The sequence below is a fragment of the Pseudorca crassidens genome, chromosome Y (assembly GCF_039906515.1).
Source record: "Pseudorca crassidens isolate mPseCra1 chromosome Y, mPseCra1.hap1, whole genome shotgun sequence".
Lineage (NCBI taxonomy): Eukaryota > Metazoa > Chordata > Mammalia > Artiodactyla > Delphinidae > Pseudorca > Pseudorca crassidens.
The window spans coordinates 17,395,706-17,419,490 of record NC_090318.1 but is presented as its reverse complement, the minus strand read 5'-3'; the positions used below and the strand labels follow the sequence as shown (position 1 = coordinate 17,419,490).

The following is a 23,785-nucleotide window of genomic DNA, read 5'->3' as shown; positions in this document are numbered from 1 at the left end:
AACAGCCGTTGACAGGAGGAGAAACACCACATCTGGCCCTTCGGGGGAGGATGTGGATAAGACATGTGCCTATGGGGGAAGTTTTGTACTTGGTGTCAGGAGGGCGGGGGAGTGTAAGTGGATGACTCGAGATGTATCAGTAACTTATAAAACAAGAGCGCCTAGTGAGAGTGAGGTTTGAGGGAAGCACTGAGATTTGGGGAGGCCTGAAGGAGCTTTGAAATAGTCATTGTGAACCACGAGAGAGAGAAAACTGACGGAGAATCCTAAGGGGATCCCGGGCAATCTGGGAGTAGGTCATCGTGAGTTTAGAGTTAAGCCACAGAACCTGTTTTGTGATTTTCTCCAGTTACACTTGATTACCACCTAAAATGTGGGGTCAGCCACTTCAGTTTGCTAGGGCTGCTGAAACACAGTACCACAGATTGAGTGGCTTAAACGACAGAAATTTGTTTTCTCTCGTTCTGGAGGCTGGAAGTCCAAGATCAAGGTGTCAGCGGGGTCGGTTCCTTCTGAGTTCTGTGAGGGAGGGATGTGTTCCAGGCCTCTCCCGTTGGCTTCTAGATGGCTGTGTTCTCCCTGTGTCTACACGTCTTCCCTCTGTATGTGTCTGTGACAAATTTCCTGTTCTTTCAAGGACACCCGTCATATTGGATTAGGGCCCACCCTAGTGATCTGATTGTAACCTGATCACCTCTGTAAAGACACTATCTCCATATATATTGGTTCCATTCTGAGGTACTGGGGGGTTAGGAATTTAACATATGAATTTCTTTGTAGGGGGGTACAATTCAGCCCATAATACACACATACACTCAAGTTTTCAGCTAAGAATATAAAAAGTAAAATTGTACCGGAGTTAATAAAGGGAAGGAAGCTGAGAAGGGGAGTCAGTTTATGAGAGAAAGGTGAAAGGGAAGAAGGGAATCAACTGTTTATGTCCGGGATGAGATGTGCGGATTACCTGTTTGTTGACTGGCTACTAGTACTGCAGATTTGGAAGAAGATAATGCAATGGGAAACACACCACACTTACAGTGATAGAATAGCTGGGAAACTCTATCCTGAACATTATGGTGACATGATTTATCATGGTCTCCAGTCTTTATTGTATGAGGAAGATGAGAGAGAGACGCAGACAGACACACACACACACACACACACCAACACCAGTGTGGCCACAGTTAGAACCCAGTGGACCAATTTTTACCCCATGCCTCTTCACTTGACCTTCGGTTTTACTTCTCTTTCAGTACGCCTGGGATACAAATGAAGACTATCTCTTCAAAGCGATGGTGGCTTTCTCCGTGAGAAGAGTTCCCAACAGAGAAGCAACTGAGTAAGTAAGCAATGAAAAGTCTAAATTGATTGTTTGCAAGTATTATTTGAGACAGGACATTAATTCAAAACTCAATCTTGAAAATAAGGTATACATCTAATTTTTAAGGGACCCACGTTTTAATTCAGCATTAAAAAGAACCTTTATAATCTAGCTCAGCTTATAGTTCATATCATGTTCTAACAATGCTCTTCATTCAATAGGCACTATGAAGATAAATATAAAACTTTGTAGTTACATGTCATAAGCTATGTACATTTCTCTCTCTCTTTCTCTCTCTCTCTCTCTATATATATATATAATATTATAAGTTGAAGTCATATAAGTTGAAGATTAAGATGCTGACAAGGTAGGTTTCATTCTGAGGCCTCTTCTTTCAGCTTGTAGGCAACACCAAATCTTTGTAGGCTCACATGACCTCTTCTTTGTTGAGCGGGAAGTGGCAGCGGGGAGAGCGAGCATTCTGGTGCCTTTTTGGATGAGGGCGCTAATCCTCTCTATCAGGGCTCCACCATATGACCTCATTTAACTGTAATTATCTCCTTATAGGCCCTATCTGCAAATATTAATACATTCACATTAGGGGTTAGGACTTGAACATATGAACTTGGAGGGGGGCAAGGGGATAAGTGCATAGCACTCATTTTGAAAATAACTTACATATGTATAGGTTCATCGCACCGTTGGTATCTGTCGTAGCACCTTGTTTATTTTCTTCAAAGCCGTAGTACAACTTTTAATAGTTTTACATTTGAATCTGTTCTTCCGAAGGATTCTTCCCTATTTGTGGTGTTTCCTTCCATCTCCATTTGTGATTAGGGTAACACTCCTGGTTTCTCTCTACTCCCTTACTTCACTCTTCCCTTGAGAGGTGAAATGACTGATTTGATTGGTGGGCTGGAGGGATAAACTGGGCATGGGTTTGCTTCTCTTGAGGAGCCGGCCTGCCCTCAGCACGCATTTTTTCTGCGCTGCCCCCCACACTAAGTACAGAATCAGGCCCTGCCTGGGCAAGCTTACACACCCACGCGGCTGTCCGTGCTGTCTGTAGCTGTAGACTGTTTAGATTGTTAGGTGCCAGATCGTAAGGTGTTAAGTATCTTGCATATTACACCAGAATATGGTGAGACCTGCCTCGGTTCAGCTCTGCCTGGGTCACTATAGATGAATTAATCTCATCGCAGGATATTCTTAAAATTAGGAAGGAAATTTGCCCGCTGATAAAAGTCATATCCTCCAACGCAGCCTTTTATTTTGGTCTCCTGTCTGCTTCATTCTTTTGTCTTAATTTTACCGAGAACTTGGCAAAGAGGGTTTCTGTTGATTGTCTTCCTCAGACCCACAACGTATTATGCATGGGCTGTGAATATAAGGGATAGAACAGAAGAGAAAAATTGGGGGCAGCAAAAGAAACATATGATACGTGGATTTACGTGTACACAAACACACGCATATATATCGCAACACACGTATGTATTTTAAGATACGTAACGTATTCACATGATTCAAAAAATTAAAAGAAGGAGGTGTGAGGTAAAACAAAATGATGCCCTACGTGAACTTTACTCCTGTTTTATAGATTTTTAGAAAAGATATATTTGCCTTTATCCTATGCGTTTAAACGGAAGCACTCTTTCCAAAACAATTTATAATAACCTTTTAAAAATTAAAATGAGAAGATTGCCTTCCAAAAAATAAAAAAGGAAAAATATAAGGAGAAGAGGGAACCCATGTGCACCGTTGGTGGGGACGTAAATTGTACAGCCACTGTGGAAAACTGTATGGAGGTTTCTCAAAAAACTAAACATAGAACTACCATATGACCCCGCAGTTCCATTCCTGGGTACATATCAGAGAAAAAGAAAAACCCTAACTCAAAAAGATACATGCACTCCAATGTACACAGCAGTGTTATTTACAATAGCCAAGACATGGAAGCCACCTAAGTGTTCATCAACAGAAGGATGGATAAAGAAGATGTGTACACACACACACACACACACACACACACACACACACACACACATACGTCTACGTTTATACATATACATACAATGGAATACTACTCAACCGAAAAAGAGAATGAAAATTTCCCATTTGCAACAACGCGGATGGACTTGGGAGGCTATTATGCTTAGTGAAATAATAGGACGAGTGCTGTATGTTATCACTTATATGTGGAATCTGCAAAATAAAGTAGTGAGTATAACAAAAAGAAACACACTGAGATATAGAGAACAAGCTAGTGGTTCCCGCTGGGGAGAGGGAAGGGGGAGGGGCAAGATAGGGGTAGGGGGTTAAGAGGTACAAACTACTATATATAACATAAACAAATATATTCATAAATTAATATCTATATATTAATATCTATATAAAATAAATAAGCTACAAGGATATATTATACAGCACAGAGAATATAGCCAGTAGTTTATAACTACTATAAATGGAGTTACAGCCTTTAAAATTGTGAATCACTGTGTTGTACACCTGAAACGTATATAATATTGTACATAAAAACTATACCTGAAAAATATAAGGAAAACAGCCGCTGGTCATCTCACAATGCTAGCCCCTCAACTAGTCGCTTTTTATCTTATTGTCATTTTTCATCAACAGATTTTATACATCGCTGTGTTCATTGTATCATTACTTCCTCTTAGTACCTAAATTTCGCCTTGTAAATGACTATGTTGTATCACGTTTCCATTCTTAGGAAAAGTTAATTTAAATATGTAACATTTCAGATTAGTTTTGAGGAATTCACTTTGGGAATTTGATTTTTCGGAACCCGGACATTGTAGGAGTCTGTGAATATGTAATCTGGTTTATTTGCAAAGGTGTTTTAATTGGAACTGGGTGCATAGGCTATATAGAGGCTTTTGTTGCCAAGGTCAGTTGAAAAATTGAAAAGTGCAAACCTAGATTGGGGTCAACAAATTGTTTTCCTGTAAATGCTCAGGCAGCTTGAGTCCCAGCAGTACTGCTCTCAGGCGGCTGAGCGATGAGGGCTGCCTCACGAATCGGGATGTGTTTAAGATGCAGTACAAGTGCTGCCGCCTAACGGTGGCTGCTTCTTTACATGAGCAGGTTTCCTCTATGGGAAAGGGCACCACACAATGCAAGATGAATTGAAAACAACTTCCCAGACAGGCTGCCTCTCCCGAGTGTGGTGGGTAATAGAAAGGCACCACTAGCTTGGCAAATGGATCCGATTTTAAATGTGCTTTTCCGAGGTCTTTTGGTGCCAGTGTGAGGCAGAGTGGATTCTAGAGGGTGGGAAGTATGCCTGTTAGGATGGCTTTAGGGATTCAAATCTTGAACATTGGCCGGTTTTTTAAATCGTTTTTTTCCTATCCTGTCACTGCTTATTTCTATGGATAGTGCAGAAAACTTAGAGCTACTGAGATGCACTGGGTGGAAGATGTAAAGAGTAACTCACTAAAGATAGTCAAATAATGAACAGAGTAATGAAGACTCTTCGTCCCACCTTTCACTCAGTCCTAACTACGGTATCTCATATCAAGCGCGATCACCTCCAGTGACACAGGGCTCAGTGTCTCCTCTGCATATTTGGGAACGTACCGCCAGCCTACCCTTGACCCAGTATAAGCTGGATTGACTCTGCCAGAGGGTGTTCTTCCTAAAGTGAGGTCCTGGCCACATCCATGAAGGACTTGCAGGAGAGCTGAACGGGTCCAGTCACCATGACCCCAAGCGGGCGGTGGAAGAGAAGGTCGAGGTTCTGAGAGGCAGAGGGCGAGGCCCTGCAGAGCGGGTGCGGCGTGTCCACGGCCTTCCCCGCAGGACAGGGGCGGGGATGGGTCCCGGTGCGGGTGCACCACGCAGCCCGCTGGGAGCTGACAGCTGGGTCCATGTGATGGGCGCCCACTAGCGCCCAGGCCACACTAGTGGCCCCCTTGCATGTTCCCCTGCCCACCTCAGGTCAGGCAGAGCTGCTAGCAGAGAGAGGAGTCGTCTGCGTCTGCGAGAGGAGAGAGGGGCACATCCCTCCCCAGCTCGCAGACGTTCCCAGGGCCACTTCCAACTGCCACCGGAGTAGCAGCACCTGGAGCGCGAGCCACCGTGATGGTGTCCCCAGCCACTGCCACTGTCCCGTGGGTGGAACAGAAACCGGCGCCTGCCTCTTAGCTGGAGAAGTCTGAAGGCAAAGGCTGGCTTGAGCCTCCATGGCTGGGTGAGAGAGGGCGGCTTTGCCAACAGCCTGCACTGGGACGGCTGCCTGCACTGGGGCGGCTGCCCGCCCGGCCCGGGGCCAAGCAGAGGCCTCCGGAGGGAGCTGCACGAGTCGCTGCCTGTGGGGCCCGAGATCCAAGTGCAGGGCAAAGGGAAGGCGGCGGAGCGGGCAGGGAGGGGCGAGATGGAAGCCTTCGGCCCTGGCCAGAGTGCGTCGTCCTTGTCAGGGGAAGGGGCAGTGCACAGGTCCCCAGACGGTCTCCTGAGGCCCCCCGGGTGCACTCTGGGTGGAGAACGCTAGGACCCGCCCCGGCAGGGTCCACCAGCGGCCAGAGGGCAGCACAAGGAGCCTGGCTAGAGGAAAAGAAGCTTGCCTTTTTCTCTCCTGTCGGATCCCCGCGCTCTCCCACCTCCCTTTTCCATCCCCCGGTGAGCGGGACTGCGGGGAGGTAAGGGGCGAAGCGCAGGAGGGGTGGAGCCAGGAGAGTAAAAGAACAGAGCAGGCCTCTGAGGCCAGCACGGCCGGGGCGAGGGAAGCCCTGTGTTAGGGGCGGGAAGACAGTTCGTCTAGGTTTTGATCAGACCAGACCGGCCTGAGCTCTTTAAGGGCCAGAAGTGACAGGCACGCTCCATCGCGCCTCCTCGAGATGCTGTCAGGGAGTGAGGGAGAGAAAGAGCTGACAGAGCGCCCAAGGCAGTGGCGTGAGAAGCAGAAGCCTCTTCTTCACGGCGCTCCCCTGAGGCCGCCTGTGCCCTACACTGCTGGATGGGGGCCAGAGAATTAAGTAACCTCTGTTGGAAGCCTGCTGTGTAGGCTGCTAGGTAGGCCCTGAGATGTAAATGATGGGTAAATCCAGGTCGCACACAGCACAGGCCCACACCCAAGAAGCCGGCCCTGGGAGTCATGGAAGACGGACGAAATGTGACAGAAACAAGACAGTTCCTTTGAAAGCATTACTTACAAATCTTGATATCCAGTGGTTTTCTTGCTCTTCCCTGGATTTTCTTAAAAGTAGAACGGAAGAGGGAAGGACAAGTTTATGTTGTCTGAAAGTAGAAAGTTCTGGTTTCATTGGATCAGATTACTTGAAGGTTTCTTGGGACTTTGATTGAAGATGGTAAACAGGTGTTTTCAAGTTTTTATAATAAGGTTTAGGCCAGGTTTTCTGAAATAGTTTCATAGGAATTTTTAAATGTTGAAAGTATTATCTCAGGAAAATACGATTGAGTTTAAACTTTAGTCTATTTTCCAGGAAAACTGAGAAATCTAGTTGCCTGGTTTACTCCAATATTGGTTGTTTAGAATAATTTATCATTTTTAGCAGGAGAGGCAGAAGTCTAACTCAGGCCTAGCGTTCCCTTTCTGAGTAACATGATGTAGGGCACGGAATGGATTTCTTCCTCTGCCTAATTATTCAAGGATAAGCCTTGTGATCTAAGAACGAACGACATGCTCTTGTATCCACGGTAAGGGGATTAACGGTCTCGTGCCTGTTAAACAGCAGCCCAGCTCCTGTTTAGTCCTTTGATTTCCAGAAACAAGAGCCCGATCCTTCCCACCCTAGTTGGCCCTGTCTGGCGCCACTGATGAGGAGTGGCAGTGGAGCCAGTTCTGAGACAGTTACCTTCAGACCAGGGCTCCCCACACTTGAGGGATGGGAGTGGCCCTTTCTACCCTTTTAGTGATTTGCTGACAGGAGCGACTGTATATGTGTAAATACTACAGCTTTGCGAAGCAGTCGGACAAAATTGTTATTCCAGTGAATACAAAGAGTTCCATCAGACCCATCTATATTTACAGATCTTGAAAGTGTAGGTTTGCTGTTTAGCTGTGCTGATGCCATTTCAGTCATTTACTTATTTATTATTTTTATTGAGGTATAATGGACAGATCCCGTTGTATTAGTTGCGGGTGTACGGCACAATGATTTGATATTTGTGTGTATTGTGAAATGATCACCTCAGTAAGTCTAGTTAACATCCGTCACCGTGCATCGTGATGTAATCTTTTTTCTTGTGAGGAGAACTTTGTAAGATTTAGGCATTTCAGTTTATTCATTACATCAAAACATACTTTGAAAGACACGTTTAGTTCAGTAAGTGCTGTCGGCTGATTAATGTTTCATTTTGTGCAAATCTTAGAGGACATTCAGTGTGGTCACATTTAGAAGAAAGGGCGTGGAAGAAGTCACGCTGGTTGGACATAATCTATCACTGGAAGGAATCTGCGTCTTTTGGTCGCCAAGTAAATTATCTACCGAAACCCGTAAAATCACTCTTCGTGGTACTCCCTTTAGCACCCACTTTCCTTACATGTACACTTCCTCTTGGCTACCTCTATCTGCACTATATTCAGGAGTCTTCTTACACTAGAGAGTTGTCTGTGTTATGTTGTCTGAATATTTGTGATTGGGGAAACAAAGTTTTAGGGAAGTAATCTCCCTCCTTTCCTTCCTCCCTTTTCTGTTATTGCCGTGCTGGCCCAATTTACTTTCTCAGTTACTCTCTCTTGGAGTAATGTAGAAACAGTGAGTAAAAACAGTGGAGCTCATTACTCCGTTCTGTTAGTTCATTCATCCACCTAGTCACATCACAGTCACTGAGCGCCCACACGGGCCACACTTCAGGAATACAGGGCCGCACAGGGCAGGGTGGACTTGGGCCTTGGCCTCGTGGCCCAGGGCCCAGAGAGGTCTTGTGTTGCAGATGGACAGAGTGTTTGATAGGCTCCCAGGGAACGCTCAGCTGATAAAATTGAAAACGGTGCTCAAAGCTTGGAGACTATGAAGCTCTACTGTGGGTAGAAATTAGAGCCCCTCCTGACAAAGACTGTGGACAAACCACGTGGAATCCAGAAGCCCTGTGCCCTCCCCTCTGTCCTGGGTCTGTTCTCCGACGGAGCATGGAGCCTCGTGGGCAGATCCGGGCATCTCGGGAGTTTTGGCTCCCACTTTGGTTTTAATCTTCTGGTGAGCTCACACTGTGACCTTGATCTTCAAGCGTCTTAATAGCACTAAACTCCTAGACCCGGCACTTACGGGCAGGGTCGTGCAATCTAAATGCCCCTGCAGTAGAACGCTTTTCCTAACCCTCCCTAACCATAGCGGCTAATCCTTGTTAGCTCTCGGTAAACATCTGTGAGTGAATGCTCGACGTCCTGGCTCTTAAACCAGGGCCCCGTCTACTGGGCTGCAGTGGACACAAGCAGACGGTGTCCCACCCACCATTTCTCCCTCGTGTTGCACCTGAGTCCCCTGGGCGGATACTCCCACGGTGAAGGTGGCGGGAATGGCCACAGTAGAAGGAGCTCCCGGCCGCCTGCATTTTATCTCTTGTTGGACCTCAGTGTCTTACTCTTGAGGTAGCCAGGACATCCGTTAATTTCCCAAAGGGTCATCCAGACAAGGAGGAAGCCCCAGCCCACGGGGGTGTCTCCATCGTCCTCTGCAGCCTCTGCCTTGCAGCTGGCTCCAGAAGCAGGGCTGTGCTTTCCCCTGGCCCTTTCCCCACAAGCTCGCTACTTTGGGAAGTGGGTTTACTCATTACCAGTTCAACCGCCTGGATCGGAACAAAATGTAAACACATCTCTGTAGTTCTGTTTCTGTAGTTGATATTTGTAGAGCAGAAGCTTACTGTTTTGTGTGCTTAAAACCTTTGACTTACTTTTCCTGGCTAAACCATCATGTAGGAGGGATACTTACTGCTCTTCTACTGAGGAAGACCCTAAGCAGTTAACCGTACCCTCACTGACACACGGAGGTCTCAAGCCCTTTCTGGTAACTCACGCAGAGTGCAGTGCCTTGTCTCATGTCTAGCAAATGGCAGGGAGTAAACTTCAGAATAAAAGCTTGATTTATAGAGTTTCAGCCCAGGTTGTTTTGTATGTAACAGTAACTGTCTCCATTGAAAATGTTGAGTTTAATATTTTCAGCCAGCAATTTTAATGTTTTGGACATCTTTATTTCTAAGTAGATAACATATTTTCCTGTTATTTGCTGAGGTGCTGTGTTAAAGCCTGAGTTGCCACCCAGTGGAAACACGGAATGAAGGACTTGAATTCGTAGTAAGGGATAGCGGGTTCCATGGTGATGGGGACAGAGGAAGCGCTTGGGCCACAGTGTGTCGATGCAGCTTGTGTGCATCCCTCCTCCTGCCTTGGTTTCTTCACAGCACATCTCCCCACCTGTCAGTGTGTGTACATTTATTTAAATGTTTACCTTCTGTCTCTGCCCCCTTAGAAAGCGTGCTCCATGGGAGGGAGAAGGGGCTTTGCTATGTTTACAGCTCATTCTCTGACCCTCTAAAGGGGAAACCTTGAAATTCATGTTTGAACAGTATTTGAAGTGGCTTTAGATGGAAAGAACAATACAGGCTAAGTGTCCAAATGACCATTTACTTGGTTTCCGGCCCCCTGTATTATGCTAGCAATATTACTTTGTATATATATATTTTTTGATTTATATAAACGGCTTGTGCTACCCATAATATGCCACTTCCCATCTTTTTCATTTGACAGTGTATTTTTGAGATATACCTGTTTAAAAAAAATGTGTAACTCTAGATCGGTAGTTCCCAACTGGGGGTGATTTTTGTCCTTCAGCGAGTGTTTGGCAGTGGCTGGAGACATGTGTGATTGTTTTTACTGGAGGAGGTCCTGATGATATCGAGTCCACAGAGGCCGGGTTTGCTTCTAAACATCCTGCAACGCACAGGGCATCCACATCATAGAATTATCTGGCCCAGACCGAACAGTGCAGAAACCCTGGGCTCTTTCTTTCCTTTAATCTGTGGAATAGTAGTCCCTTGATAGCAATACCATATTTACTTTATCCCTTCCCCTGTTGGTGGACATTTAGGTTCTTCCAATGCTCTGCTCTGACAAAGGGGGCTGCGAAGAACATCCTCACCAGTGTGTGTGTGTGTGTGTGTGTGTGTGTGTGTGTGTGTGTGTCTGTGTCTGTGTGTGTGTGTGTTTGTGTGTGTGTGTGTGTGTGTCTGTGTGTGTGTAAGAGTGTTTCTGGTGGCCGCACTGCGTTCTAGGAAACACTTCCAAATGCCGCTTCAGAAGGGCTGGACCTGTCGACACCCACAGCACTGCCTGGGATTCCAGTTCTCTGCATCATTTCCAGCATTTGATATTTTTTAACTTTTCAATTTTTGCGAGACTGAAGATGATAAATGAGTAGCTCATTTTAAAAAACCGCATTGTCTGATTGTTAATAAGGCCCAAAACATGAGTCATTCGCACCCCACAGCATTCTGCAAAGTGGGGGATATGTTTTTGCCAAGCACACACCACTTCATTTTGTTCCTCTCTGTGTCTTTGAAAAAGGCACATTTTGGGAGACCGGGCGTGATGTTTCTGCCAGTAGAGGGCACTGTCCCTCAGTGGCTCTCCACCAGTGTCATTGTGCACCGCGCGCCCCGCCCCTCGCCCCCCAAACATCTGGCAGGGCCTGGAGACGCGTTGTATGTTTACAATATGGATTATCTACTGGCACCTAGAGGACAGAGACCAGGGATTTTGCTAAAACCCTACAATGCAGAGGTCTGCACCCCACAAACAAGACTTGTCTGGCCCCAACAGAGCCAGGGTGGAGAAACCATCATGTGGATGAAATCCTAATGTTTGAATCTTTGAAAGAAAGACCATGACAATCTCTAGGATAATGAAGCTATTTTAGTATTATTTAAAATAAGAACCACCTTTAAACCGTATGAAGTGGGCAGTAGGGGAGACGCACGCCTTCCTGAGAAGAGTCTTCTCAGGGGCAAAGGCAGCAAGGGTGGGAGGGCAGGAGGGAGTGCAGGCCTGGACGTCAGCGGTGCTTCTTCGGGGCGGGCTCTGCAGGTAGGAGAGGTGGCTCTGGGGCTTGGCAGCTCCTGGCTGGAGTGGAGGGAGCTGGCCTGGCGGTCCGTGCCAGTGACTCAGGCAGGGGTAGGGCAGGGGTCAGCTGGGTAAAAGAAATGTGGGTTTGAGTGTCAGGAGGAGGTGGCCTTGGCTCTCAGGACTCAAGGGGGACGTCAGGCTGCAGGAGGCCCAGGCCCGGGAGTGGTGATCCGCTCCCATCTCTGCAGCGAGGCTCTGTGACTGTGCCCTGGGCCGGTGGTGGGGTTGGGGGTGGGGGTGGGGGTGGGGGTGGGGATGAGGGTGGGGGGGTGGGGGTTGGGGGGTTGCGGGTGGGGGTGTGGCGGTGGGGGTGTGTGGGACGGGCCTCACAGCAGGGTGGGCGTCAGGCAGGGCTGCTGTCAGGCCGGGGGCTCAGTGTCCTCTTCACGGAGGCGGTTGCACCGGGAGCAGATGGTTCTTCTCAGAGGCCTCGGCCTGGGCACAAAGGCAGGGACCACTCCATTCCTCAACACGGGCCGGAAGGCCGACAGCCTGGGCTCGGGGCTCTCAGACCTCAGAGGCCCGTCGAGCCGCCTTTGTCCTTGCTCGCGTCGGCTGAGGGCCCTCAGCGCGGTCTCCTTGGCACAGGGTTCCGGGGACTCCTGGCTGGGCGGACACGTGGACAAGCTGCTTAGGCTTTCAACGGGGGCGGTACGGACGCCCACCAGGCTCTGCGTGTGGCAGGAGAGGCGGGCGTTCCACCGGGACCTCATCGTGAAACCGTTGCCACGGCCGGAAAACCCCAGCCTCGAGAAGGTGCGGAGGGGCGGCCCTCTGGGAAGGCGCCTCCAGGCCTGGAGCACCAAGGACCCGCGGACCGGGTAGTACTTCCAGCTGCGCAGGATGGCGGGGAGCGGCCTGCTGCGGAACCAGAGCCCGCGATCCCGGCGGTGGCGGCGGCGGCGGTGGCACAGGATTTGGCACCCGGCCTGGCCCATCGGGAGGCAGGTGCCGCGGGCGGGCCCGGTGCATGGGAACCGTGGGGACCGGCGCTTCCGGGCGTGGGCTGGCTGCGTGGCCTTGGCCGTGCCCAGGTACCTGCTCAGGTAGCTGCCCATGCTCGCGGGTCAGTGGGGTCGGACCTTCGACGGGCTTTGGCTTCTGGGCGGCCCCGAAGTCTGTAGACGTCAAGCTTACGACGCTGAGGCGACCGTTGGCATTGGGGTGGGGGATGGTTCGCGGGGCGTTGGAACCTCTGGGCACGAGGTCCTGCGCGCGCCAGGCCGGGGCCTCTCGGACTCACTCGGGGCCTCTCGGACTCACTCGGGGCCTCTCGGACTCACTCGGGGCCTCGCGGACTCACTCGGGGCCTCTCGGACTCACTCGGTGCCTCGCGGAGCCCCTCGGGGCCTTGCGGGGCGCCCCTGTGTTCTGAGCATAGGGGATACTTCAGCTCCCACTGGTGGCCCAGGCGCTTGGCTCTGGGTGGCGGGGGAGCCTTCCACTTTTTGCCCTTGACATTTAAAGGGAGGAAATATAATAATTTGTACCAGGTCCTGAAAATTGACTGAAGGGCACTCTCTTTCATTACTGTAAAAATGGACAAAATGCACTTGAATGCTCCTTTAAGGGAAAAGAGCGAAGTTACTTGTTGTTCTACAGAGGCTGTGTGTTTCTTCTAGAATGGTTGCTAATGTCACTTTGTGTAATTTTATTCTTAAGGACCTGGTGAAAGCCTTTCGGGACTTATTTTTTAACCTGGACAGCACTGATTCCATGTGGACTCTCCTAAAGGTTTCAGTCCTCATCCATTCACAGATAGATAGTGTTCTCTCTCAACACTAATAAGATTTCTCGTCTTTCATTTCTACTGATAATGAATAGTTGAAAATTTCCTGCTTCCAAAACAAACTTTGCAAGGGCTGTTGGGTAACTGATTACAGTGCTGAGGTTTGGAGGTCTGTTCACGGTGGTGTGAATCAATCTCTTGTGAAAATTTTCCTCAAAAGCACACGCAGAAGGGACCTATTCGGCCAGCTCCATGGCTGGCATGGGAGACGGAAAGTAGAAGCCTGCAGTGAATCCAAAAGCGGTCAACAGATTCTGTCCACATGTGACAGGTGGATGGTTGAATGGTGAGGACACTAAACAGAGTTTAATGAGGAAGCCCCAGAAGGTTTCTGAGGTCAGAGAGAGGCCACATGTTTTGGGATGCCACGGTGTGGTCAGCTGGTGAGTGTGGGGGATGAGATCCCTAACACTGTCCGCTCACTGATGAATTCCTGTTGTTATTCTTGTTTTGGTCCGATTCCTTATTTAAGAATGATCCCCAGGTATATGATTTTGAAAACAGAGAAATTCCAATGGTATAATTTTCTTTTTCTTTTTCTTTATATTTTTCCTTATTAGTCATCCATCTGTACACATCAGTGTATCCACCATTTTGTTCGCTCGCTCCATGAGTAATAATCATTCTAACCGGCAGCATTCCTTGAGAACTTAGTTTACTTTTCAAGCTGGGACCCTCTTAATCACTTTGCTCACATCAGCTCATTTAGCCCTCACAACAACCCTTTGAGGAAGGTGGCATGGGTATTCCCATTCTCATGAGGTGGATGAGAAAACTGAGGCGCAGAGACGTTACGTGGCCTACTCAAGATGTCAAGTCAGCAAGGGGCAGGGGTCAGGTTTGAACCCAGGCAGTCTGACTGCAGAATCCACCATCTCTGCCAGTGCGTAGGGTTGCTTATCCCAGGATCCTCTGAGGGCAGGCCCCGTGCTGGGTGCTGGGGATGCAGTGCAGCTAAAACCAGGCTTATCCTTGCCCTTGGGGAGCTTATAGTAGTGGAATTTGTTGCATATTAATGAACCAAATGCAAGTGTGTAATCTTGACAAGCATTACAGGGAGGAGAAGTACGTAGGGGCTTTGGCCTCACGAGGGGCCGCAGGAACTGGCATTTGTGTGAGGTCTAAAGCAGGAGTAAAAGTGAACCAGGGGATGAAAGGAAAGAGGGTGGAGGGACCAGCACATGCAAAGGCTTATTATAGGAAAGAACTTGGGGAGAGTGAAGGGTGGAAGGAGGGCAAGGTGCCTGGAAGTGGAGCAGTGGGGAGGACTATGGTGCATGATGAGCTTCGGGCGGAAGGAAGGGTCAGGCCAAAGAATGTGTGGGCTATGTTGAGGAGTTTTGATGTTTTATTTATATATATATATATATATATATATATATATATATATATATATTTATTTATTTATTTAAATTAATGGATCCATTTATTTATTTATTTTTGGCTGCGTTGGGTCTTTGTTGCTGTGCACGGGCTTTTCTCTAGTTGCAGCGAGCGGGGGCTACTCTTCGTTGCTGCGCACGGGCTTCTCATTGCGGTGGCTTCTCGTTGCAGAACACGGGCTCTAGGCATGCCGGCTTCCGTAGTTGTGGCACGCGGGCTCTAGAACGCAGGCTCAGTAGTTGTGGCACGCGGGCTCAGTAGTTGCGGCTCACGGGCTCTAGAGCGCAGCCTCAGTAGTTGTGGCGCCCGGGCTTAGCTGCTCCATGGCACGTGGGGTCTTCCCGGACCAGGGCTCGAACCCACGTCCCCTGCATTGCCAGGCGGGCTGCTAACCACTGCACCATCAGGGAAGTCGTTGATATTATCTGTAAAGCGACGAGGAGTTTCGTGGAAGGAGTGTCATGACAGAATTTGTGTTTACAAGACACTTTGGCCACAGTGTGGATGACAGAGAGTCCAGGCGCCTGGAGTCGAGAGGAGGACCCAGTTGGGCAGCAGGTGGAGTAGTGCAGGTGGGAGATGATAGCTATTTGGAGTATGGTGTATTGGTGGATAGAGGGGGCAGGGAAGGGATTTCAGAGCCACGGGGATGGGCTGAGAAGGAAGAGAGGACAACGGGTCAAGGATAAGCTTTTGTTTCTAATTATGCAACTGGATGCATGATGGCCCATTTATGAGTCAGGGAACCAAGAACCAACAAGAAAACCATGGCTTGCTTATCCCAGGATCCTCTGAGGGCAGGCCCCGTGCTGGGTGCTGGGGATGCAGTGCAGCTAAAACCAGGCTTATCCTTGCCCTTGGGAAGCTATAATAGTGGAATTTGTTGCATATTAATGAACGAAATACAAGACTGTGCTCTGGGTCGGTGGTGGGGGTTGGGGTGGGGGGGGTGCAGGTGGAGGTGAGGGGGATCGGGTTGGTGGTGGGGGTTGGGGGGGGCCTCACAGCAGGGTGAGCAGTAGGCAGGGCTGCTGTCTGGCAGGGGCTCTGTTTCCTCTTCTCGGAGGCGGTTGTACCGGGAGCAGATGCTTCTTCTCAGAGGCCCCAGCCTGGACACAAAGGCAGGGAGCACTCCATTTCTCAACACGGGCCGGAAGGCCGACAGCCTGGGCTCGGGGCTCTCAGACCTCAGAGGCCCGTCGAGCCGCCTTTGTCCTTGCTCGCGTCGGCTGAGGGCCCTCAGCGCGGTCTCCTTGGCACAGGGTTCCGGGGACTCCTGGCTGGGCGGACACGTGGACAAGCTGCTTAGGCTTTCAACGGGGGCGGTACGGACGCCCACCAGGCTCTGCGTGTGGCAGGAGAGGCGGGCGTTCCACCGGGACCTCATCGTGAAACCGTTGCCACGGCCGGGAATCCCCATCCCCAAGAAGGTGCGGAGGGGCGGCCAACTGGGAAGGCGCTTCCAGGCCTGGGGCACCAAGGACCCGCGGACCGGGTAGTCCTTCCAGCTGCGCAGGGCTGCGGGCAGCGGCCTGCTGTGGAACCAGAGCCCGCTGTCTTAGCGGCGGCGTCCCAGGATTTGGTACCCGTCCCGACCCATCGGGAGACAGGTGCCGCGGGTGGGCCCGGTCCATGGGAACCATAGGGACTGGCGCTTCCGGGCGTGGGCTGGCTGCGTAGCCTTGGCCGTGCCCAGGTACCTGCTCAGGTAGCTGCCCATGCTCGCGGGTCGGCGGGGTCGGACCTTCGACGGGCTTTGGCTTCTGGGCGGCCCCGAAGTCTGTAGACGCGAAGCTTAACGGCGCTGAGGCGACCGTTGGCATCGGGTGTGGGACGGCTGTTGGGGTGTCAGAACCTCTGGGCACGAGGTCCTGCGCGGGTCAGGCCAGCGCCCCGCGGACTCAGGGCCTCTCGGAGTCACTCGGGGCCTCTTGGAGTCACTCGGGGCCTCGTGGACTCACTTGGGGCCTCGCTCGGGGCCTCGCGGGGCGCCCCTGTATTCTGAGCATAGGGGATCCTTCAGCTCCCACTGCTGGCCCAGGCGCTTGGCTCTGGGTGGCGGGGGAGCCCTCCACTTTTTGCCCTTGACATTTAAAGGGAGAAAATATAATAATTTGTACCAGGTCCTGAAAATTACAGAAAATTGACTGAGGGGCACTCTCTTTCATTATTGTAAAAATGAACAAAATGCACTTGAATGAATGCTCCTTTAAGGAAAAAGAGGGAATTTACTTGTATTTTTACAGAGGCTGTGTGTTTCTTCTAGAATGGTTGCTAATGTCAGTTTTTGCAATTTTGCTTGTAAGGATATGGTGAAAGCCGTTCAGGATTTATGTTTTAGCTCTGACAACGTTGGTTTGTTTTGGGTTCTTCTCTTATTTTTCTACGTTCATACATTTCATACATTCATATATAGACTGTCTAACTGAACACTATTGCCATTTCTTTCTTGTCACTTCTACTGGTGATCCAGGTATACAGACTAGAGTGAGGCCCATTTCCAACTTATAGTTGGGAGCAGGTACCCGCAAAAACAGTGTCCAAAGCCTGCTGGTAAATGTTACAGCACTTCAGTCTGGAGGTCTGTTGTTGGGCCAACCCCTGTTACTGGAGTAGGAGAGGGGTGGAAACAGTGGCCAACAGAGGAAGCAAGTCCTCGATCAACAGATTTGTCTGGTTCTGAGAGGTGGAAGGCTGAATGAAGAGGACACTGAGAAGATCCTGATGAGGAAACACAAAAGCATTTTGTGTCAGAGAGAGAGGCCAAGAGTTGAAGAAACAGGGATGCTGTCAGCTAACAGGTGATGAAGAATGAGATACCTAATGCCCTCTACTGAGCCATTCCCTTTGTTTCTTTTTTGGTAGATTCCTTGTTTTAGGAATGATCCCCAAGTCTATGATTTTGAAATAAAGGAAATTTCCTATATTATTTTCTTCTTAGTAGGACATTTCTTCACCTCTTAAGATGGTAATAACACCAGAGTGGAATGTCTAATGCAATTTGGTATTATTCACTCATAATGTACTTTTTTTCTTCTCATCATCTGCAGAATTTCCCACGTCCTACTTTGCAGTGTAACCCAGTGGGTGTCATTCTGGTTTGTGGTTACCAGTCCTTCAAGGAATCACACCCTTCCTGCTGTTGAGGTACAGCCAGCCATAAGGTAATCACCGCTAAATATGCCTTCCACTGGTGAATCAAGTTATTGATTAATTCAGCTGTTTTCATAGATTTTGAAGACTTCTCTCTCTGGTTCCAAGTGATTTATTTATTAAGATGCCAAAGGTTTCATTTTGTTATCTTGGAATAGAGATTAGTATAGATCAGTGGTTCTCATCCAGGGGCAGTTTTGCCTCCAGGAAACATTAGGCAATGTCTGGAGACGTTGTTGTACAGTGCTGGTGACGGAGTAGGCAGAAGTTAGGGACGCCAGTTAACATCCTCCTGTGCTCAGGATAGCACTTCACAACAAAGAACTATTCAACCCCAAATATCCATTGTGCTGTGGCTGAGAAGCCCTGGTTTATACATTAGCTAAGAAGGTTTAGTACTGTCTTCTTTTGGCGAGAACACCTTATACGGCACTATTGTGTGATGGTTCATCATGTGCCTTCTCGAGCCCAAATGCTTATGTGTTTTTTGGGTTTTTTTTTAGGGGAGTATAGTTGCTTTACAATGTTGTGTTAGTTTCTGCTGTACAGCAAAGTGAAAGTCTTTACCTTTAAAAGATAATTTTTTGAAAAAAAGGTAAAAGCATGACTTTCATACAAATTAAAAATGAATGCTATCAAAGATTTTATTATCTTATTAGTTAATGAGGGAACTAGTAAGATGTTAAAACCAGTTTAAAGGAGACTTCAAGGCAGCTTGCAAATGCAGGAATTGAAGAATGGTCATGTTTATTTATTAAAAGATACACCAGTCTATCCATTGACGGTGCTCCACCAGACACAATTCACCTTGATTTTCTGTGGACAAGAATCATTTACATTGTATCAGTTTTCTCCAGCTTACACATATGCAAAATAACTCAAAAACAATAAAAGGTGGAAACTGTCCAGAAAGGTAGATTTGCAGGACTCTCAGTCATATTTTTTGCCCTTTTGAAGTTTTACCCATTTTTTCCTGACAGTTCCCCATCTCCTCTCCTTGGGATTATAACAAACTTTCAGAAGTGAAATGTATTCTTTTCTGCCCAGAAGCAGAGGAAGCAGTTTGTTTTTATTTCAATTAATATGCACTTTATGTGTGTCAAAACTTCATATCCCACACATGATTGGTGTTGGGCAAAGGTGTATTGGAAGAATGAGTTCACAAATAAAACTATTTCCTGAAAAAGAATGAAACAAAGTTCACTCTTCTTACAAAGGATTTATTTACAAGTTACTGAAATGCATATTTTTTCTCGTTACCAAAGAGAAATATCTAGTGAAAGAACTCATCTGCTCTTTGTAAAATATCAGTGTTTAAGATAATGAGTGTATAATCAAATGCCAAATGTTTTTGTGTGAATAATCATCTGTTTCCCTTGCTGAAGCAAAGGCATTGAGGCTCTATACCCATGGGGAATGATTTAACAAGGGTTTCTTTGTTTTGTTTTTTTTAATAAATAAATAAATTTATTTTGGCTGCGTTGGGTCTTCGTTGCTGTGCGCAGGCTTTCTCTAGTTGCGGCGAGCGGGGGCTGCTCTTCGTTGCGGTGCGCGGGCTTCTCATTGCGGTGGCTTCTGTTGTTGGGGAGCACGGGCTGTAGGCGCACAGGCTTCAGTAGTTGTGGCTCGCAGGCTGTAGAGCGCAGGCTCAGTAGCTGTGGCACACGGACTTAGTTGCTCCGTGACATGTGGGATCTTCCCAGACCAGGGCTTGAACCCGTGTCCCCTGCATTGGCAGGCAGATTCTTAACCACTGCGCCACCAGGGAAGCCCTAACAAGGTTTGAGCTAAATTGTTTCTGTGCTTTTGCCAGTAAGAATACTGCTAAGAGCCACTACTTAGGGAGTAAGAATTAGGAATATTGTATTTCATGAGAAAAGGGATTTTTATTCAAGCCCTGTGATGAGGGAGGGCTACAAGGAAAATGAAGGCACTGTGGTTAAAGCAGGCTTCAGTTAATGTGAGGAGGAGGAGTGAGTGTTTACGGTGAAGGTCGAAAATCTAGATGAATATGTTCACAACACAATGTCTGTTTCAAAGGCCCTAGTAGGAAGGGCTATTGAGGGGGTGAGAATGGCCAATAGAATGGGAATTTATGTCCGGGAATGGATAGGGCTCATCAGGATTGTATGAAAATAAAGGAAACAGTACCAAGAGGGAAGGATAGAGTGAAAAGAAAGGAGATGGTACCTAGAAGGCAGGTAGTAGGAATTTCAAGGCTGAAGAGCCTATGTGGTTGGGCAAAATAATGCTAGTTCCGCCTAATGCTTGCATAATATTTTCTGGTTCACAAGGCATGTTCTGATGCATCTGTGGCATTTAGTATCAGCACCAATCATTTGTGAGCTGTTATTATTATCCCTGCTTTATAAATGAGGAAATTGAGGCTCAGGGAGATTAACTGATTTGCTCAGGTCACCTAGAAAAATAAAGAGTGACAACTTGAACGGAGGCATGCCGCCAGCACATGCAGTGATTTTTTTTTTTTTTTCCTCCCGGTCTGCTAGAGTATCCACACCTATGGAATTAGGTGAGGGGATGACAGACCAGTTCTAAGATGTCTGCTTTTGATCTGTTTTGAGGGCCTGGCCTTATTCAAGGCCAATCTTGGCTAGAAGATATCCATGGTGATTGACGCCTCTTGGGGATTTCAGTGGTAGGTGGAGATATAGTTTGTACTAAACTAGAACCTCTTATCAGCCTGAGTGCTAACCAACCAGGTAGACAGAATGAGAATGCAGAGCAACTTTTCACTTTAGTCTGTTATACCTTGGTAGTGGGGTTCGTTATTTTGTGGGAAGCTTTTTGTTACCGTGTTAGCAAAATTAGGTTACGAAAAAAGAAGACATTCCGTAGTTTGACAAAAATTGCATGGAAATTATCCCCTGCTGCAGATTCCCTGGCTGGGATTCTCCTTCCCATTTATGAATAATCAGGCCTCCCCACAGATTTTCATTTGCTAAAGGAGGTCTTTCCTGATACCCCGGTGCTGGTCTGCAGAGATTCTCCAGCTTTTACTCTCAGGTTCAGGATCAGTAGTCACCAGCCACATGTGGCTCTCAAGCACTTGAAATGTAGTTAGTCCAAGGTTAGATATGCTCTAAGTGTAAAGTACACACCAAATTTCAGCGACTGAGCACAAAATAAAATGTGAACCAACTTAAAATTGATTACATGTTGAAATTATATTTTCTTGGATATAGTGGGCAAAATATATATATATATTTTTAAGTATTTATTTATTTGGCTGTACTGGGTCTTAGTTGCGGCACAGGGGAGCTTTAGTTGCAGCATGTGGGATCTTTAGTTGCGGCATGTGGGATCCAGTGCCCTGACCAGGGATCGAACCTGGGTCCCCTACATTGGAAGCTCAGAGTCGTAACCACTGGACCACCGGGAAGTCCCAAAATATATGTTATTAAAATTAATTTTCCCTGTTACTATTTACTTTTTTTTTTAAACGCAGCTCCTAGAAAATGTGACATCACACGTAAGGTTCACATTATATTCTGGTTTCAGTGCTGCTCTAGAGGTTGTTGAAGTCAGCTTGCCTAGTGTGAATTCAGTAAAGGCCACACAGTATGTCCAAGAAATCTCCTCATCTAATTTGCAAATTCCAGTTAGAAATATAGTTTCAGTCAAATAAGTTTTTGCTACCAACCCCTCCCTAACTGCCACCAACCCCTCCCCCTCCCAAGTGCCACTACCACCAAAAATACAGATTTTCCCTGGGAAAAGTAATGCATTTACCTTCATATTTTTCTAGACTTTTGGACTCCTAACGCACCATTTACTTTAGTCATATGGAACTACTTGCAGCTGATGCAACAAATCATACTACATACCATGTCTCCAATTCCTATGCTCGCTGCACACTTTGGTCTAAAGAACTCCTACTTGTCCCTCAAAGCACAGCTCAAAAGTTGCCTTCTTAGGAAAGCAGCTCTGACATTTTACTATTGTGTACTTACCCCTCTGCTGTGCTCCCACTGTGCCCATATTTACCCCTTGCACTGTGATTGCACTGTGATTGTGGAGGGACTGATGGGCCACTCTTCTAGACTGTAAGCTTCTTGGGTATTTTTATTTCATTTTGTATCTCCAGTACCTAGCACAGGATCTGGTACTTAGTAAGTTTCCAGCAAATGTTTGTTGAATTGAATGAAAAAAAAAAAAAGATCAAATTGATGGATTTGCAGCTGCTCCTGGCTTCGTGTTCTCTTTTCTCCTGCTGGTTTTGTTTTTTCTTCTCATATTTATCACCCACTTTTTGCATATTATTTTATCTTTTCAGGCTGTTGGTATTTTTGTAAGGCACCTTAAATAGAGTTCTGTCATTTTAATCTAGATGCTGCCTCTCAGGAAATAAAACATGGTGGGCAGAGCTCAAAGCTCAAGACTTCCAGTTACTTCTAGGACATTATCAACAGTGGAGGGCAGTAGTACATAGAGAAGCATCTTTCTGGCAACAAGCACTGCCACTTATAGACAGAAAACCACAGCATGATGGTCCTCATCACACTGTCTGTTCAACCTGAAGTCTCCTGCTAGGGGGATGCTCTGTTTATAGAGATAGTTATAATCATGGATAGTTATAATCATGGGGAGATAGGGTTATACCTTCTGTTTCTCATGTTTCTTCTGTCTTGTTTCATTTGTTTTTAATCATCATTGTATTTTAGAATGATTAGGAACCGGATCAACAATGCCTTCTTTTTGAATGACCAGACTCTGGAATTTTTAAGAATTCCTTCCACTCTTGCACCACCTACTGGCCCATCTGTGCCCGTCTGGATTATTATATTTGGTGTGATGTTTTGCATCATCATAGTGGCAAGCATGCTATTGATTTTGTCAGGAATCTGGCAACATAGAAGGTAAGATATTTAAAGGGAGTGATTTAAAGAACATTTTCTTGTTTACTCATGACTTGGAAAAACAAGGAGAGGATTTTCCCGTAGCTGAAGAAAATGTGTTATATCTGAAATTGAAAAAATTGGTGATTTTTCAAAATATCACTTATGTTTTTGGAGACTTTTTGGAGTCTGTGTCCCTAGGTTAACTATGAGTCCTTCCATTACTATCTTTCTTTCTATTCTATACCATGTGAATGTTTTATATCTAGAATTGGTTTTAATATCTGGGTTATGATTTTGTAAGCTGGATATACAGAGCTAAGCAGACTTTTTGGGTAGGCAGAGTTAATCTTTGCTAGTCATCCACCTCCAACGACTAGTAGTTCCGTAGTCCTTTTCATGCCTCCTCACCTTGGCCTGCCTCTTCCAGTGCCTGCAGCTGCCATCTTGTTCTACACACTTTTGCAGTGTTTTATATTCCCTCCCTTTGATGGTTGCTCTCCCTCTAGTGCCTATGATTTTATATAGACCCGTGTTCTTCACAGTGGCCTTTGAATCAACTTCCTGCATCAAAATTGCCTGGAACACTTGTTTAAAATATAGGTTCCTTTGCCCTACCACAGACCCACTAAAGTCGATTCTCTGAAGGAGATGCATTCTTTTAATTGAAGTTTGTTGATGTACAATTGAAGAAAATATGTTTTAATGAATATCTAGGCTATTCTAATTCACCTAGTTTCACAGCTTCCAATTTAAGTACTTACATTTAGATTCCCACTCCTGGAGTTCATTTAGCTGGATTCTGGGGCACATGCAAACTTTGATGTCTATAAATTATTGGTATTAGAGAGTTTCAGACCAGTGGGAGAGTTATTTAGGTAGAGAGGAGACAAGATTTCTTAGCACAATGAAAGGAGAAAATAATTTTGTTTACAAGCACCTCTGATCCAGAGGGGCAGTGGAGAGAGTCCTCAACTCTTCTGTAGACACTCTGATGTGCCTAAACCTTCCCTTCTGATACCAAGGAAGAGGAATTTTGGTAAGTGGGAATCACAGGCACACACATTGGTTTTCAAAAGTGTTGGTGCCCACACGGGACATGCAGGTTGTGTTTGGCCAAGTGTGTGTTTGACGAAATGTTTTTCCTGAGACTTTCTACTTTCCATATGGTTCACCCTGGT

The 23,785-nt window shown here is 47.0% G+C and overlaps 1 long non-coding RNA gene across 1 annotated transcript; it reads left to right on the top strand.

The window, feature by feature from the left end:
• Positions 1-1,253: 1,253 nt before the first annotated feature.
• LOC137217827 (uncharacterized) lies at positions 1,254-22,619 on the top strand. The gene is made up of 3 exons (XR_010940281.1): positions 1,254-1,339; positions 17,646-17,759; positions 22,431-22,619. It is a non-coding gene; the product is annotated as an uncharacterized lncRNA (long non-coding RNA).
• The last annotated feature ends 1,166 nt before the right edge of the window (positions 22,620-23,785 follow it).